The sequence below is a fragment of the Mauremys reevesii genome, linkage group 9 (assembly GCF_016161935.1).
Source record: "Mauremys reevesii isolate NIE-2019 linkage group 9, ASM1616193v1, whole genome shotgun sequence".
NCBI lineage: Eukaryota > Metazoa > Chordata > Testudines > Geoemydidae > Mauremys > Mauremys reevesii.
This window is the reverse complement of record NC_052631.1, coordinates 13,556,110-13,572,835: the sequence shown is the minus strand read 5'-3', so window position 1 is coordinate 13,572,835 and position 16,726 is coordinate 13,556,110. Positions and strand designations below refer to the sequence as shown.

The 16,726-nt window shown below is 40.6% G+C and overlaps 1 protein-coding gene across 1 annotated transcript in view; it reads left to right on the top strand.

The window, feature by feature from the left end:
- NLGN1 (neuroligin 1) overlaps nt 1–16,726 on the top strand; it is a 457,546-nt gene that overhangs the window by 386,025 nt on the left and 54,795 nt on the right. The gene's annotated exons all lie outside the window — the stretch shown is intronic.

The following is a 16,726-nucleotide window of genomic DNA, read 5'->3' as shown; positions in this document are numbered from 1 at the left end:
ATGAGTCTTTAAAAAACTTTCCCTTCCCTGGCTATCAGTCAAGTTATCTTTTTGTCAAAACTATGAAAGAATTAAGGACAAACCCATTTTGCTTCAAGCCACCAGATTCCTTCTTTGACCTTGTCTGGTATCCTCTCATCTGTTTGTTGTGTCTGTGATTACTTAAAAACCCTAACTTTATTTGTAAGGAATAAATATGGAATAAAAGCTCTTAGGGATTGCTCTGCATTCTAAGACCAATAGACCATCTTTATTCAATAGAGGTAAATATTTGATCATTATCTAGTTTTTCAATAAACAGAAGCTGAAATGTAATTTATCAGCTCTTCATGAATTGTTTATTCCTCTCCACCCTAGGGATTTTCCAGAATATCGACAAGAGGTTAACTTCTTCCCCTCCTAATTTCTGAAATGTGGTGTTATCCAGCATTCAGAACCTAGAATTAATTATCTATGATGTTGAAATTTGTGCAAAAATATCCAGACAAGATAAGTTAACCATAAGAACAGCCATACTGGGTCAGACCAATGGTCCATCTAGCCCAGTATCCTGTCTTCTGACAGTGGCTGATGCCAGATACTTGAAAGGAAAAGACCAGAACTGGGCAAGCATCTAGTGCTCCACCTCTTGTTGTCCAGTCCCAGCATCTGGAAGTGAGAGGCTTAACCTTAATAGGTCAAATTCTGGCCTCAGTTATGTTCATGAAGACCTACTGATATCATTGAAGTGAGTGAGGGGAGAAAATAGACATTACTGAAGCGTTCTGTTTGTTTGTTTTTTATGTGATGGGTTATGCATCACTTGTTTGTTTTTTCTAGTGCTCCTAACAAAACGCTATACTTTTTCCATTGAAGCAATGCTACAATGAATTTTGCTATTAAGAAAGTTATGGGTGGGGTGGAGGAAATCACTTGACACATCAGATTATTTTTCAGGCCATTAATAGGTGGCGTTGTTACATTCTTCAAGACATTCGCAAGTGAAAATAAATGAGTTTTCCTAACCTGAGGTACAAGATGAGAGAGAAGTATAGGTACATTTTTTCCTATGCTTTTATCGTGATTTATAACTCACTGAAAACCATAAACTTCAATCCTTCAAACTTCTCTATGCTGGCAGTTCCGCACATCCATTGAGAGCCCCACTGAGGGGATCCCAGAAGAACATAGGTGTTAGTTTGCTGATTTGGGCTCTAAATGTTACCTACACTGTAAATAAATAAAGATAATGAGATTAAGCAAATAACATTATTTAATCAGTATTCATAGCAGCTTTGGACTTTAACCTACTAAGATATAATGCCAGTTGACTTGGAAGGCAGTTTAGCTGGAGTAAGGTGGGGAAGAATTTGCCTATAGTGATGCCAGTGAATTTGATTAATTATGGAGATGAAGAAAGAGAGAACACTTATACAGTTTAAATGAACAATGAGGCAGACAGAGGTGTGGAGCTCTGGGCATGAGCCAGGGCCGCCCAGAGGATTCAGGGGGCCTGGGGTCTTCAGCGGCTGGGGGCCCCCTCTTCGGCGGTAATTCGGCAGCAGGGGGGTCCTTCCACTCCGGGACCCACCGCCGAAGTGCCCCGAAGACCCGCGATGGGGGCCCCCCGCCGCCAAATTACCGTTGAAGACCCGGCACTTCGGCGGCGGGTCCTGATTCGGCAGTAATTTGGCGGTGGGAGATCCTTCCACCCCTGGGCGGAAGGACCCGCCTGCCGCCAAAGACCCGGAGCGGAAGACGCTCCAGGGGCCTGGGCCCTGCAAGAGTTTTCCAGGGCCCCCGGAGCGAGTGAAGGACCCTGTTCCAGGGGTCCCGAAAAACTCTTGTGGGGGCCCCTGCAGGACCCGGGGCCTGGGTCAGATTGCCCCACTTGCCCCGCCCCAACCCGGGCGGCCCTGTCATGAGCTCCTAAATTTTGCCTTGACCCCATGTTAAAAAAAATTAATAGAAAAATCTGGTTATTCTCAAATTAAGGTTTTTTTAGCTAATCTAAAACTGACACTTATGTGTAACAAGGAACGATGCAACTAAAAATAATACTAAATATTTAGGCTCTGGGCTAGCAAACACATTTAAGTGCTTTTCAGGATTGGGGCCTTAAAGTATACAAATGAGAAACGATATAAAGGTAGATTATGTTATAAATATTTTCCATGTGTTCAAATCTTCATAGTTCATACAAACTCTTCAATAAATGTTCCCATGTAAGATATCACGCTAAACATACCTTAATTGCTGATTTTTAACAATCTGATATATTCAGTGCGAAGCATATGTTGCTGCTTCAACGGTAACTTTGTGACTTTAACGTAAAGATAACTACAATTTTTCTGTTTTTCATTAATCTAGCACTGAGATATGCCATAAGTCACATACTAGATATTGAAGTAAGCGCTATAGCATTGGAATTCTTCCCAACCCTTCCTTTGCATCACAGTAGCATAATAAATTGTCATACTCCAGTCAACCAGAGCTCATGAGAGATTTAGCAGTAGAGTGATTGTATCCAAAAAATGTGACATTCCCTGGAGGATTTTTGAATGATACTACCTCAAATTACTAAGAAGAACAAATACTTTATTATTTAATGGAGTGGCGATAACACAGGGTTTGGTGGAAGAAAACCACACTATTTATCAATCCAGCTATTAGAGAAGGGATTTTTTGCCCTTTCTAGCAATTGTCCTCTGTTCTACAAAAATGCAAAGTGCTTTTGGAAAAGCATCATTCATTAGTATGATATATTCTTTTAAATTTTGGCAAGTTATATTAAAAAAAAAAAAAAAGACACAGTGTCCTTATGTAATGAAAGGATGCACAGTTTACGTCTCACCTTCTGCCACTACCTTCAGAAATGGGTGAAAGTGAGTAATAACCCATAAATGGCAGGCCTCCACTAGTCACAGAGAGAGTTAGTATTTGGCAGTAATCATTTCAGCTTTCAATGTATAAAAGAAATCCAATATGATTTTTATAGATGCTAATTTCAAGCCTTTAGCAAAAGTTTCCCCTGTATACATCAGTCAATTTAGTACTGGTTAGCTTTGGAACCACAGAATTAGTCTGTCCTCCAGTGCATGGCTTACCTCCCTCTGGCAAATATATACACAATTATCCTAGAAAACTTTATATATCACAGATTATTACTGCAATTTACATCCTAAATGCATATGAAATTAGGCCTTGCTGTGAGTAACCTCAACTGAAAAATAAAACAAGTTTGTATCAAATTGCCCATTCGTAATTCAGGCAAAAGTTGAATAGTGTAGACCTACTGCAGTGCTGCAGAGCTGTGGGCAACAGGTAGTGACAGACTGTGGCTGGGGTTGTCTGCATGAGTAGATCAGTGGAAAGAGAGGGCACAAGAAGCCTTTCAGTTTCCCCCATCACACCCTGTACAAGGGGCTGTCACATGGCTGGGATGAGGAGCAGTTGCTCCATGCCAGGCTACTCAAGGGGGCAGAGGTTGGAATAAGGGCTCAGAGCCCATGGAGTGAGCTGGGCGCGGTAGGGAGTACATGCTGCGTCTGGGGAGCATGGGGGAACTCCACTGCAGCAGGCACTCCTCCTTGGGAGCCCAGGAGGAATTCTGTCTGATCAGCCGGAGTTTGTCCTACGCATCTGTGATGCAGGGCTATGCCTTTAAGTCACTTACAACCTAAGAACATAGGAACAGCCATACTGGGTCAGACCAAAGGTCCCTCTAGCCCAGTATCCTGTCTTCTGACAGCGGCCAGTGCCAAGTGCCCCCAGAGGGAATGAACAGAACAGGCAATCAACAAGTAAACCTAAACTGTTCTGTTGCTATGCCACATGCAATTGCACTGCTGGAATCCTGTTTGAGAGACCATCTTCCTTTCCATATGCCACCTCAGCAGTTAAGATCATGTGCAGTGTTTGTCCTAACAAACCCTAGTTAGAAACTTCAAGGGGCTGATGCCCATTCATTTTTATTGGAGGCCATAGACTCTAGGATTCACTTCCACTGGAAAAGCCTAACTTTTAATGGACAGCACACGGCCCATCTCTTTTCTTTGTTAAATCGGGGTGTGGGGGGGTTCTAGGGAGGAAGGTTTGTTTTGGAGAAAGTCTTTCTTCTTTGGCTATAAAAAAGTGCATTGTGTTCATTTTTCCAGACACACATTTAATCTTTTTATGATCCTCAAAATAAAAATGTTTTTTTGCCACATTAACATCCAGAATGCTTCAATATGTAAAGGACAGAGTACACTATATCTCTTGAGATGGTCTTTCTTTGACCACATTTTTCTGTGTCATTACAGCAACTATTGCTAGTGCCAGCAGATCTGTGTCTATAAAGTGCCATGCACACCGTGTTGCTAATAACAATTCTTTAGATAAAGTCACCCAAATATTACATTTTAGCTACAGGAGATATTACTGCTGTCATCTGAGCTCATGATGATATAATTTTCCTACCTTGTCTTCTGCATCTCCATGCATTAGAAGCAGTGACTGTTGGCCCATGTGGATCACTGTTATCAATAGCACACCCATGATTACAAATTTTGGATATTTTTCTTTTTAAACCAGCAACTGGGCTCTGGATGACTCTCTTTAGCTGTTGGAAGCCCAACTGCCTCAAGACTATGCCTGAGTCAGAAAATAGATTTCCACACAGATGCCACTTAAGATTATTGTACAGGGTGTCGTCTTCAAGAGGTGAACTTTCATTTCTTGTGAGCATATATGTGTGTTCATTGCAAACCTATTCACAGCCGTCAGAAGAAATACTTACTGCTTCATACACATTTACAAGGATCATTATATTTGGTGGATTTTGTCCAAGTATAAGAAACAAACTCCATGCTTTTGCCTTAGGGCTGAGTGAATATATATGGTGAAATTGGCCACAGTCCCTGTTTGAGTAATGCTGAATAACTTGATGTTGTCCTATATATCCAATACTGAAGTGCCTTACATTTATATAGGACATTTTATTCCAAAGGATCCTACATTAATTTTCAACTGTCTACACATACAGCAACACTTAAATGTAACTGCCAAGTTTGGGGTGGAGGACAGGAACTAACTAGGTCCTGAGCCAATTGCCTTGGAATGTATGTGAGTATTTCCCCTAATTTCAGTGTACATTGGGCCAGACTCTGGTACACAACATGTTGCAAAAAGGTACAGTTTTGGCTACAAATACAGTGTAAACCTTACTGTTATGAACATACTCTGAGATCTTTAATGTTTGTGTAGAGTAGACTTTAGTTTTTAATGTCCCTTCTAATCTCATCATTGCGGGAGGGAACTGAAGGAATTCGCTGACTGCATTACTATGTAATGAAAGTATCTGAAAGTGCAGCAGAAGGACTGTCTTTTACCCTTAATACTGAAAATAAATAATGTTTGCAAACTTTAGTAAAAATTATTGATTATTCCTAGATATTACTTTCTATCTGGGTCATGGAATCTTTCTAGTGCATTTGAAACCCTGTATGTTTCCTTTTGGTTTGAAACTTCAGATGAGCATTAGTCAATAATTTTACCACTGAATGTGATCTTAATTGATCAATATGTTGGCATTTGAAAGTTGTAGTGCACCTCTTTGAGATTTGGGAATGCTTAGAGCTGAGGTTTTAGTATGTCTCTCATAAATTCTCATTAAACCAAGTCCAGCTGTACATCTCTTCCAGATACTAAAAGAGCAACACTGCATTTAATTTATTTCACTTTCAAAATAATTTTAACAGGCTTAATAAAGTGGGTAGATTTATTTGGCATTACTTGGACCTAGGTTATTAGCATTATCTTAAAATATTCTTTAAAAGAGAGTGCTGATGTGGAAATAACACAGAAAATCATAATTAAAGTTGTAGAATTTGGAGGAGTGATAGATGTAGGGTAGGAGTCCTTTATTCATGGTTTAAAAGGACCAAATCATGTCTAAACTGTACATATTCTAATTCGATTAGTGTTCTCCTCCCACAGGAGATTGTTGGGGATTTAGCCTCCCCAGCATACTCTGACAAGAAGATTTACCAAAACACGAATGAAATATCTGTGATGAGGTTTGATTAGAAGAAAACAACAAAATCTGAAATGCCATTGAACTAAAATGAACTTTGTTCTTTCTTGGGGGCAGGCAGGGCCTTGCGAAACATGGCTACATAGCAGGGCAGATTAGGTTTCAAGCAGATGTCGATGGAAGGTTTTCTGTGCAACACAACTGGAAAGATCAACAAAAACAGTAGAAAAAAGATAACTATGGGTTGTTGTTTTTTTCTTTATAAACAGGATCCTAATGTTTGGAATGACTATCCCTGCCATAGTTTTTTGAGAAAAGATAAAAAATCTATCATTTTAATATCAAAAAGGATATCTTGAATATATTTTTCAGTGAAAAAAACACCGCTTGCTGTGTCTTTTTCTTTTTTTTTCAAAGACAAAGGCATTCATACTCTAGGGTGGAGGCTGTTTGCCTCTTCCTTTCAAGAGATGTTTGACAGCTGATCCCAGGAGAGGATCTCAGACTGTTTAAATTTTTATTAGGCTGCAATATTTGGAATTTTGAGGCTAGATGTTAGCCTTTGAGGTAGAGTATTTGATGGTCTGAATCTTAAGCTGCAGTGCTGCTAGAGATGATTACAACGATTTGCCACAGATCGTTTGTCAGGAGGACAGCAAGGCATTTGTAAGCAATATATAGTGCAAGTATGCTTGCAAACTTTTCATAAGGCAATATAAGGAAGACTCACTGTTACAGCTGTGTGATTTACATACAGTAGAACCATCAGAGTTATGAACACCTCGGGAATAGAGGTTGTTGGTAACTCAGAAATGTTCGTAACTCTGAACAGAACATTATAGTTGTTCTTTCAAAAGTTTACAGCTGAACTTTGACTTAATACAGCTTTGAGCCTTTACTAGGCAGAAGAAAAATGCTGCTTTTAACCATCCTAATTTAAATGAAACAAGAACAGAAACAGTATCTTTACCTTGTCAAATCTTTTTTTAAACTTTCCCTTTTTTTTAGTAGTTTACATTTAACCCAGCACTATCTTGTATTTGCTTTGTGTGTGTGTGTGTGTGTGTGTGTGTAGCTGCCTGATTGTGTACTTCCATTTCCAAATGGTGTGTGTGGTTGATTGGTCAGTTCATAGCTCTAGTGTCTGTAAGTCTGAGGTTCTACTGTAGTACTTAAAATTAGCATAAATAGCCACCAGGCGAATATAAAGCCACTTTTTAAACATAGGCCTCAAATTCAGATCAACCTGGGCAAAAAAATCAAAAACAAACAGAAAATCCAGTTTGATTAAGAAAAGTTATTTAAAACCTTCTGTTATCCGTATTTGTAAATGTTAAGGGAAGCTAAAGACCACCTTTAAAATTAGGGCTGCATAAATGTTTCCATTCTAAAACACTTGCAATTGTAGCTGTGGCATTTCCTGGCTTTTAGTGTTTAATCATGTCACCTTACAGTTTTCCTAACATAAAGTCCATATTCTGCTATCATTTTTCTGGTAGGGAGTTATCTTACTTTGCAAGTAACTAAGGTACATTTTGTGGAGTAAAGCGCAACGTGAGTAAGGATGGCAGAATATGACTCGAAGTTGATTGTATACAAAGTATTTATTCGACAAAGAAACCTATCTTAACCCACCACTCATGATACTGAACTTTATCTCATATGCTTATTGGAACTGTAGATAAGATCATAAAGGTAGAGTAGAACTGTTCATTACATTGGGATACTTTGGGTGGTCTCGGGTTTGATGGTTGCCTAATAAGTATGAACTCATCTGCAGATTTAACATCATGTACCATGTAGACACTTTGCAGTGATGACATAGGCAATCACAATATCAGATTTATGCTGTAATGACATGTAATGCTGACAGACCCCAGTCATTGGCAGGCGGAATCAAACCTGGGATCTCTGGAGCTAAATGCATGAGTCTCTACTGCATGAGCTAAAAGCCATATGGCTCTTAATTAAAGCTGTAGAGAAGACGTATTAATCTCTCTCTCTAAGCGGTCTCAGTACCACTAGATGGGACAGAACACTGTACCCAGAAGGTGTGTAGATTACATACTTCCCCTGGCTGAGGAAGCGTGTCCTGAGCTTCAGACATTTCCCACTTGAAATCCCAGACGAGCCCCCACTTGTAACACCAACAGACGCCGGTCATCAGCAGGCGGGACTGAACCTGGTACCTCTGGAGCTAAATGCATGAGCCTGTCTTTACTGCATGAGCTAAAAGCCAAAAGCTGTAGAGTAGACTCATTAATCTCTCTCTCTCTAAGTGGTCTCGGTGCCACTAGATGGGACAGAACATCACACCAATGTTTTTGTTCACCAGTGGATTATGTAAGAGACTGGATACAATGCTTGTGGTTGTACAGATGTTGGATGCTAATCTGTGGGGATATGAATTGTGCTAATTATGCAAGTTAAGAACAATATATTGCAAAATTCTGAAAATAGTGGCCATAACTGAACCATACAAAAAAACCCCAAAAAACAAAAAAACACTTAAATTTCACTGTGTTAAAATTCTGTTAATAGTTGGGGTGAAGTGATGTACAGCACAAAATTAGTACGGGCTGCAAATGCAATAAAGGAGTTAACTTAAATGGAAAATAAAACAATGTTCTGGCCTTCCTCAAGAATGATCTGTAGTGGGGAAAATATTGTCAGTAGGAGGGAAAATATATAGTTAAAGGAGCTCATAATAATAAAGTTTCTATTCATCACTGCAGTGAGCCCCCCTGCAGGTTGTTGTGGTGTCACAGTAGGGATCTACTACATCTTTAACTATATTCTACCTTTGAACAGCCCCAAATAACATGAAGATGGGGTTTCTCATGCTGTGGAGAGAGAGTTTCAAAACTCATCTGCTCTAGCTGCCTTCTCAAATACTTTCTATCACTACCAAGCACTCTATTTAGAGATGAGACTAAATCGTTTATTATTAAGGCTGAAGTCCCAAAAAAGTAATCAGTGGAGACTAAGGGAAACTTTTTTTCCTTACATATGAATTTTCAAGTACTATACAATTGCAAGACAGCTGATAGGATTGTTTCAGCCAATCCCAAGAGAGATGGTAATATACACATCTTCATATATATATATATATATATATATATATATATATATATATATATATATATATATATATATATATATATATATATATATCCTTTTTCCATATTTCTGTTCTCCTTTTCTATTAAACAATATTTTCTGGAACTTCTCCTTAATTAAACCATTGAGAGTCCATCTGCTTTTGCTGCTCATACGGGAAATGACAGTACCATAGTAGTGGCTTCATTGGTTTATTCCATCACCTACCTTGAGACCATAGCCTGATGTGATACCAAAATGAAAAGTCTTCCCTGCTCATTCTCCCCCTGGAGTTTTCCTTCTTTTATTCTTTACCACCTTCTACAAGGATCCAACTTGTAAGGTGCATATATATTATGTACATATGAAGAAACAGGTAAGTTGGCATCTTGTAATCAGAAACCAGCACAACATTTGTGCAGAAAGGTGCTTCAGAGAAGGGAACTTGATAGCAATTAATTCACACTAGCTTTCATGTTCAGAATGTCATTCCTCCATCATAGGAACTGGAGGAAAGCATCCACCAGAGAAATATGGCCACAAATTTCAGAGATGTTCACTATACGTGATTGCCTCAACTTTTGAGTGTCTGCCTTGAGAGACTTTGGGCCTGGTTTTCAGAGTGCTTAGCAACTTCAATTCCAGTTGAAGTCAAATGGAGATGCTGCTGATCTGCACCTTTGAAAATCCAGCACTAGGCATCTCAAGTTGGGCACTCAGAATCTGAGGGACTCAAAAGTAGGCACTTTGAAAAAATTTGACATAACAGAATAAGTGACTTGGTGCCTCTCTAGTAGGGTTGCCAACTTTCTACTTACATGAAACTGAATGCCCTTGCCCCGCCCTTCCTCTGAGACCCCACCCCTTCTCCAAGGCCCCGCCTCCTGCTCACTTCATCCCCCTCTTCTGTCACTTGCTCTCCTCACCCTCCCTCACTCCCTCATTTTCACCAGGCAGGATCAGGGGGTTGGGATGCGGGAGGGGATGAGGGTTCCAGCTGGGGGTGCAGGCTCTGAGGTGGGGTCAGGGATGAGGAGTTTGGGGTGAAGAAGGGGGCTCTGAGCTGGGGGGGTAGATCCAAGGGTTTTGGAGTATTGGAGGGTGCTCTGGGCTGAGGCAGGGGATTAGGGTGTGGGAGGAGGTACGGGCTGTGGGCTGGGAGTGTGGGCTCTGGGCTGGGGATGAGGGGTTTGCGGTGCAGGAGGTGGCATCAGGCTGGGATCGAGGTGTTCAGAGGGTGGGAGGGGGCTCGGGGTGGGGAAGGGGGTGCGGGTTGCAGGCTCCGGGTGGCGCTTACCTCAAGCAGCTCCCAGAAGCAGTAGCATGTCCCCGCTCTGGCTCCTATGCGGAGGTGCAGCCAGGCAGCTCCACATGGCACGCACTGCCCCGTCCGCAGGTGCCGCCCCCGCAACTCCCATTGGCTATGGTTCCCAGCCAATAGGAGATGCAGAGGCAGTGCTTGGGGTGGGGGCAGCATGTGGAGACCCCTGGCTGGGACATGCTGCTGCTTCTGGGAGCCACAGAGAGCCATGGCAGGCAGGCAGCCTGCCTTAGCCCCACTGTGCTGCCGTCTGGCCTTTTAACGGCCTGGTCAGCACCGCCACCAGGGTCCCTTTTCGACCGGGTGTTCTAGTAAAAAACCGGACACCTGGCAACCCTACTCTCTAGCAGACTGTCCAATTACATTATGAAATAAGTTTCATTTTCTACACAGCCTTGCACTCATAAAAATCTGACAGGTGCTCTGTTAGCCCTGCTCTTGTGAATAGTTTGCTAAGAAGAACTTGAACCTGTTCTCATTAATAGTCGCTTTTTAAAAAATATTTGTGGTGAATAATAGCTATAAATAAAGGTCCAGATCCAGATTCTGAGGCTGTGTAGGCAGGAGGTTGAAAGCTCTGAAATAACAGCTGAATCGGATAAATAGTTCATTTGGCCCCACACACACTTAAGGGTTTTAGTAGCCCACATGCACAAGAGAGGAGCCAAGATATGTAAAGGCCTGGTTGAAAGAGATTGGAATTCAGGCACCCTCTCCAACTCTGAAGTTCTGGCTTTAAAAGTTTTCAGTAAGTTCCTTTGATCTGCTTTGCATTCCCAGGTGCAGAGAAGCTTAATATCCAAGTGTCAAAGGATCTTTCAGGACAACTCATAATTCCCATATACAGGAGTAAGGGGACTACATGCTGCTCAAAATTTTGCAAGCATAACAAAGGTCACAAAGCTAGGAATATTTTTGTTGACAAAGAATTCCATTGCCATCCAAATCTTTCTTATCTCTCAAATCCTTTGGTCTATACCAAACTTCCCTGTTGTCCTTTGTGAAAGACAAACTAGAGGGACTCAGAAAACTTTCAGAGAGTTAGTATCTGCTACTTTGGATCAAATTCAGACCTTTTTCCAAGTCTGGGGAGTTCAGATTTGCGGTTTTGGCTCAGGCCCACCTCCAAAACTATTTAGAAAATATTCCACTTACCTCATGTTTTGTGCAAATCAGCTCCCTCAGGCCTAATTACTAAAGAATGATTATGTGTGGACAGGATTTTTGCTTTTTAAGAGTTTATGTGCTCCTGCTTTTTTTCCTCTCACATGAAATTGCAGTCCTCATTCTGTGTCATCACAATATGGTAATTTCCAAAATCACCAATCTTATTCTCTGTTTGAACATTTTTGTTATTGCCAGTACTTTTAACATTTCAGCATAGTCTATATTACTCTGTTTTTTCCACCTTGTGAACTAGCCTGCCTTGTGGTGGCAGTCCTAAGTGTATTGCTGAGAAGAAATAGTAATGGGATCACATAAAAACTTTGACAATGTTTTCCTTCCATGTCTACAGATTGTCTTCTCATCTATGCCTTTCCCAGCCCCCCTCTGCCCCCACAACAACAACTTTGGCTCCCACTTCCCAAGATTTTACTCCTTTTTTCCCCCCCTCCCAACCTGTCTTTCCAGTTGCTTTCTGTCTGGCCAACCACCTTGTACAGCCTACGCTCCCTGGGAAGCAGTCCCAGAGCACAGTCTCTTTTTACTTGTTTTCCCCTGTAGCCCACACTCTGCGTGATCGAGTATTTAAGTGTAATGGTCTTCTGAATGGACAATTTCTTTCTGCAGTGAAACACTTCCTGGAGTCATGGTACCCCTTGAAATATTGGACTTACCCAGCCTATGCCCCTTGGAAAAATATTTATTACTAAGCTTACAAAATAGGTCTTTCTCCAGGACTCACACAGCCAGGCTGTCCTCTTACGTGTCACAGTAATCATGTGTTACAGAGCACAGTGTCATTCTAATGATATACTGTAAGAATACAGCATCAGAGACCCTTTGCTCAGCTGATGTATTACATCATCAGAACAATGGCTGACAAACAATGTGCTTCAGACATGCTTGCTTCGTAAATGATATTAAAATGATAGAGTTGTTCAATGGTAGGCAGACGATGGAAAACTCTCAAGATTTCATCTTCTGAGTATTCTGTAATCTCTAAAATAATTATTAATGCTACTGATGATATTTATTGCAGGGCCATATCTAATAAAAAAAAGTAAAAAGAAGAATTCCAGTTCCAGCTCATTTTACTTCAAGATACTGCATTTCATCATGCTTGGCATGTTGATTTTATTTATTTGTTGTTATATTTTATTCTGTTGTATTCAGTTCCAGCCTTATAAACATAATGAGCCAAAACACTGCTGTAATAGCACAATTTTAAAATGTAGTGCTTTGGACCACCAGTGTTGAAAACTGCAGTCTTTTTAAGCCATCCTTTTCAAAACATTCACACTATTTTTTTTCTCTCCCTGCTTTTCTCTTCTACTATGCTTGTAGTCCAAAACAGACACCCCCAAATATTCAGTAGAAAATTCACCACACAGTGAAGGATTGGAAGATGAGAAATAAATGTTTCTGGGAAGACTACGTCCTAGAAAAAATACGTTATAAAGGGGGAAGATCCTGCAATTGAAACTTTTTCAGTTCTAATGAATGGAGATAAATATGAAGTGCTATTGGAGTTCCAAGTAAAAAGAATAACTTACAGAAATAGATAAAATACCATACTTGGTAAAATGATCGTGTAGTCAAAGCTTAGTGAGGCCTGCATGATTAAAGTCTGTGGAAGCATTTGTCTGAAAATGGTGTCCACCAATGAATTTCTTTACATACTTTGGGCCTGAGTAGATGCACAAAGGGGTGGGGTGCCTACCTTTGACTCTTTTCCTTTTGAAATGTCCCAGAGTTGGCACTAGCATCAGTGGTAGCAAAGGAGAGACTGCTAATATAGAGTGGCCACCAGCACATTAGCCACAGTGGCTCTCAGCAGCATTACATGACACAGGGTTTATAATGCCAGCAGATAGTCTACTCTAGAGTTGAATATGGAGTTTCCCATATTTTCTCATGGGAGCTGGTTCCTCGCGTGCAAGTGTAAAAATGTAATTGAAAACTAATCAGAATAGATTGCAAGATTCTTGCCTAATGATTCTATGAAGAGCTATCATGCTGACCACTGTATCCAATTTATCATTTATTACATGCCTGTCATTTGCCAGTAAGTTCTGCTTGTTAGTGTATGCTTTGGAATACATTAGTTCCACTTTTTATTTATTCTTTTATAAAGATCTTTCTTCTTCATGGAGCTCAGGCACTGATCAACAAGATAGTCACTCTGTGGTCAAGTCTCTAGCATGAGAGAGACCAAGCCTGCAAAACTCTTAGTTACGTGAGTTAATCGGACTATTCACGGCTCTGTAGAATAGTCATGTGGGAATGAGATGATCCAGCCCAGGGTTAATGTTTCTCTACATTGTAGCTGAGTGAATAATTGATTTTTTTCAGTTTGGTGGCCAAACTGATTGTTTTTAAATAGTTTTGGATTGAATCAAAATTGAATTTTGGAGGGTGGGGTGTTTGTCATTGAAATGAAAAAAATAAATTTTGTTGTGTCAAACATCATTTGGAAACAACATTTTTTCAAAATGAAACTGTTTTGAAGTAACATTTTAAAATTAATTGAAATTTTGTTTAGAAACAGTTTCAACATTTTCCAAAAAAAGTCCTTGTTTTTATTTGGCCAAATCTTTTCCCCAGATCCTACCCAAATTTGTAAATAGTTTTGGTCATCCCTAAACTGCATTTTTTTGGTGAATTTACTGTTCAGCTGAAAAAATTAATTCAGCTTTGCACTACAGAGTGGGACCATTTTGTAGCCACCTTGGAGAGTACCTTGATGTAATTGGGTTCCCCAACATTACTGTAGTTGCAATATAGATAAGGTTGTCTGAAATAACTAGTGTTGGGTAAAACATCAACATTCAAAGGTATGTGTAAGGCAAGGTAACCATTTTCCTTTTAACTTCCAGAAAGCTTATTTCACAAGGTTCATAATACAGTAGTAAAAGTGCCAAAATCTATATTTATTACAACCCCTATTTATTTCCAGATAAGGGAGCTTATACTAATAGTGTAGTATTATGTAAATTTATTTTATACAAATATCTAGTGTCCGTAAGTAGTTTATTCTCTACATCCCTAATGTAATATATCAAACAATAACTCATTTGTCAAAGAGAGACAGTTCATTAGTATTCAGTAACCATTTGGACAGAATAAAATAGCAACAATATAAAAATTGATGTTGCGAAACTTAACAAATGAGGGAATAAGGAAAATGTGATTCAGGAAATTGCAGGCCTGCCCTCGAGGGCCATTTTTAGGTCACTTGTCTGCATTTTAATATTACATTTGTTTTAGAAAGAGAGTCTCCACACTATTAGTTTGGGAGGCAAGCCAATTTGCAACTAGGTGACTTTAATAATCCAGGGGGCTCAGTAAATGAGAACATAATATTTGGAATAGAGTCCGGGTGAAAAAAAAAGGTGCGACACCACCGATAATGGTATTTTAACTCAATTTTACAGTTAAATTACTGAAGGACGCAGACCTCTAATTGTTTAAATACCAAGAAACTTGGTTATTTAAAAAAAATGAAACTTAATTGTATTGTTTTTCAAAAAGGGGAGAAATAGCTCATACCACGTGACTTAAACTTGCCATGTGGACAAGCCCCTGAGGCGTGCAAAGGAATTTAAATTTGACCATTTTTGGAGGGGCACATTAAACACATTCAAATTAAAGGTTTGCATGGCACTCCCCTACCCCCCTCAGATTTCTTGGGACACCTCTAGCGGGGACGCCCAGCAGTGAGGAGGCAGCGGCACCCTCCGTGTCCCTGCAGCCCGGGGAAGGAAGAAGTAGCAGGATGGCAGGCTGCCAGCTGAGCTCCTCCTCCCCCCACCCTACAGCTATTGCTTCTCCTTCCCTGCTGCTGGAGTCCCAGGACCCCCAGAGCTGCTGCCTGCTTTGCAGACCTGAGCTGGTGAGGTGAGTCAGGGGGTGGAGGCAGAGGCAACACATGGAACTCCAGCTGCAGGGAAGGAGAAGCAGCAGGCTGCAGCCGTAGGGGTGCTGGGAGGAGAAGCGATGCCAGCAGCCAGCCACCCTGCTGCTTCCTCCCTCTCCGGGCTGCAGGGACACCCAGAGATTTTGGGGGTGGGGGGTCGTGGCCCTTGTGCACACCCCTGACAAGACCTTAGTTTCACAAATGTAACGGAAAAAGCAAAGTTGTATAGATTTTCCCCACTTTAGTATTATACTTGGTGTCTTTGTGTATGTGTGACCAAGTTTAGTAAGAATTAGGGCCAGTATTGTCAAGTGGGAGTGTCTAAAGTTAGACAGCTCAATCCATATTTAAACATCTAACTAAGTGGTCTGATTTTAAAAGGATCTGAACACCGACTGCTTGTATCTTTTTTTTTTTATTCTGTTCTGGTTCTTATGCCATGCCCATCCCCAACGTATCTGAGCCTGCTCAGATCTGTGCAATTTGTGAATTCTCATCATCTCTGAAAATCAGGCCGTTTTTATTTTGGGATCTAATTACAGATTTAGTCACCTAACTTAGGCACCTAATTTTGAAACATTTTAGCTTTTGACTATCTGCCACATACCATAAGTGGGGCCTGCCTGATCTCTCTTGTGCAGTTGCACTCAATTTTGTCCCTGCTCACACCATTTCTTCTGCTTTTCGCATATACGTATCCTTTTCATATACCAGTCAACATCATCCACAACACCGCAGTTTTGAATCTTGGCTGACACAGTCTGCAGAGGCTTTTATGTGGCACTTTCCTGAGAAGTTTGAAAGTCCCTCTCCCCCATCACTGTAGTAGAAGTTGTTTGTACATGGATCTCTTTTGTGTGAAGAGTTTGAAGGACAATGGGTATGGCCTTTAAAGATCCTGCTAAGTAAAGATGCACTTTCTTTCCTGACTCATATGTCACCTGAAAAATGTCAACTGCAGACTTTGTGAATCTGTGCATTTCTCTAAATATTGCTCATCTCAGGTCAAAGAGGAACACTGATGGCGTCCCTTGCACTTCAATTGCCCATGTTGTAACCATTCTATGAAAAGGGGGATTCATTCTCTAGTGCAGTCAATACACCCCTTTTGGCAAGCAATTCTTGTACAGTATCTTTTTAATTGACTTTTTGAATAAATGGACAATATAGGTGCCCAGTATTGAGAGGAAGTTAAATTTTCCCAGATCCTTGATCTAGATGTCTTTGTCTT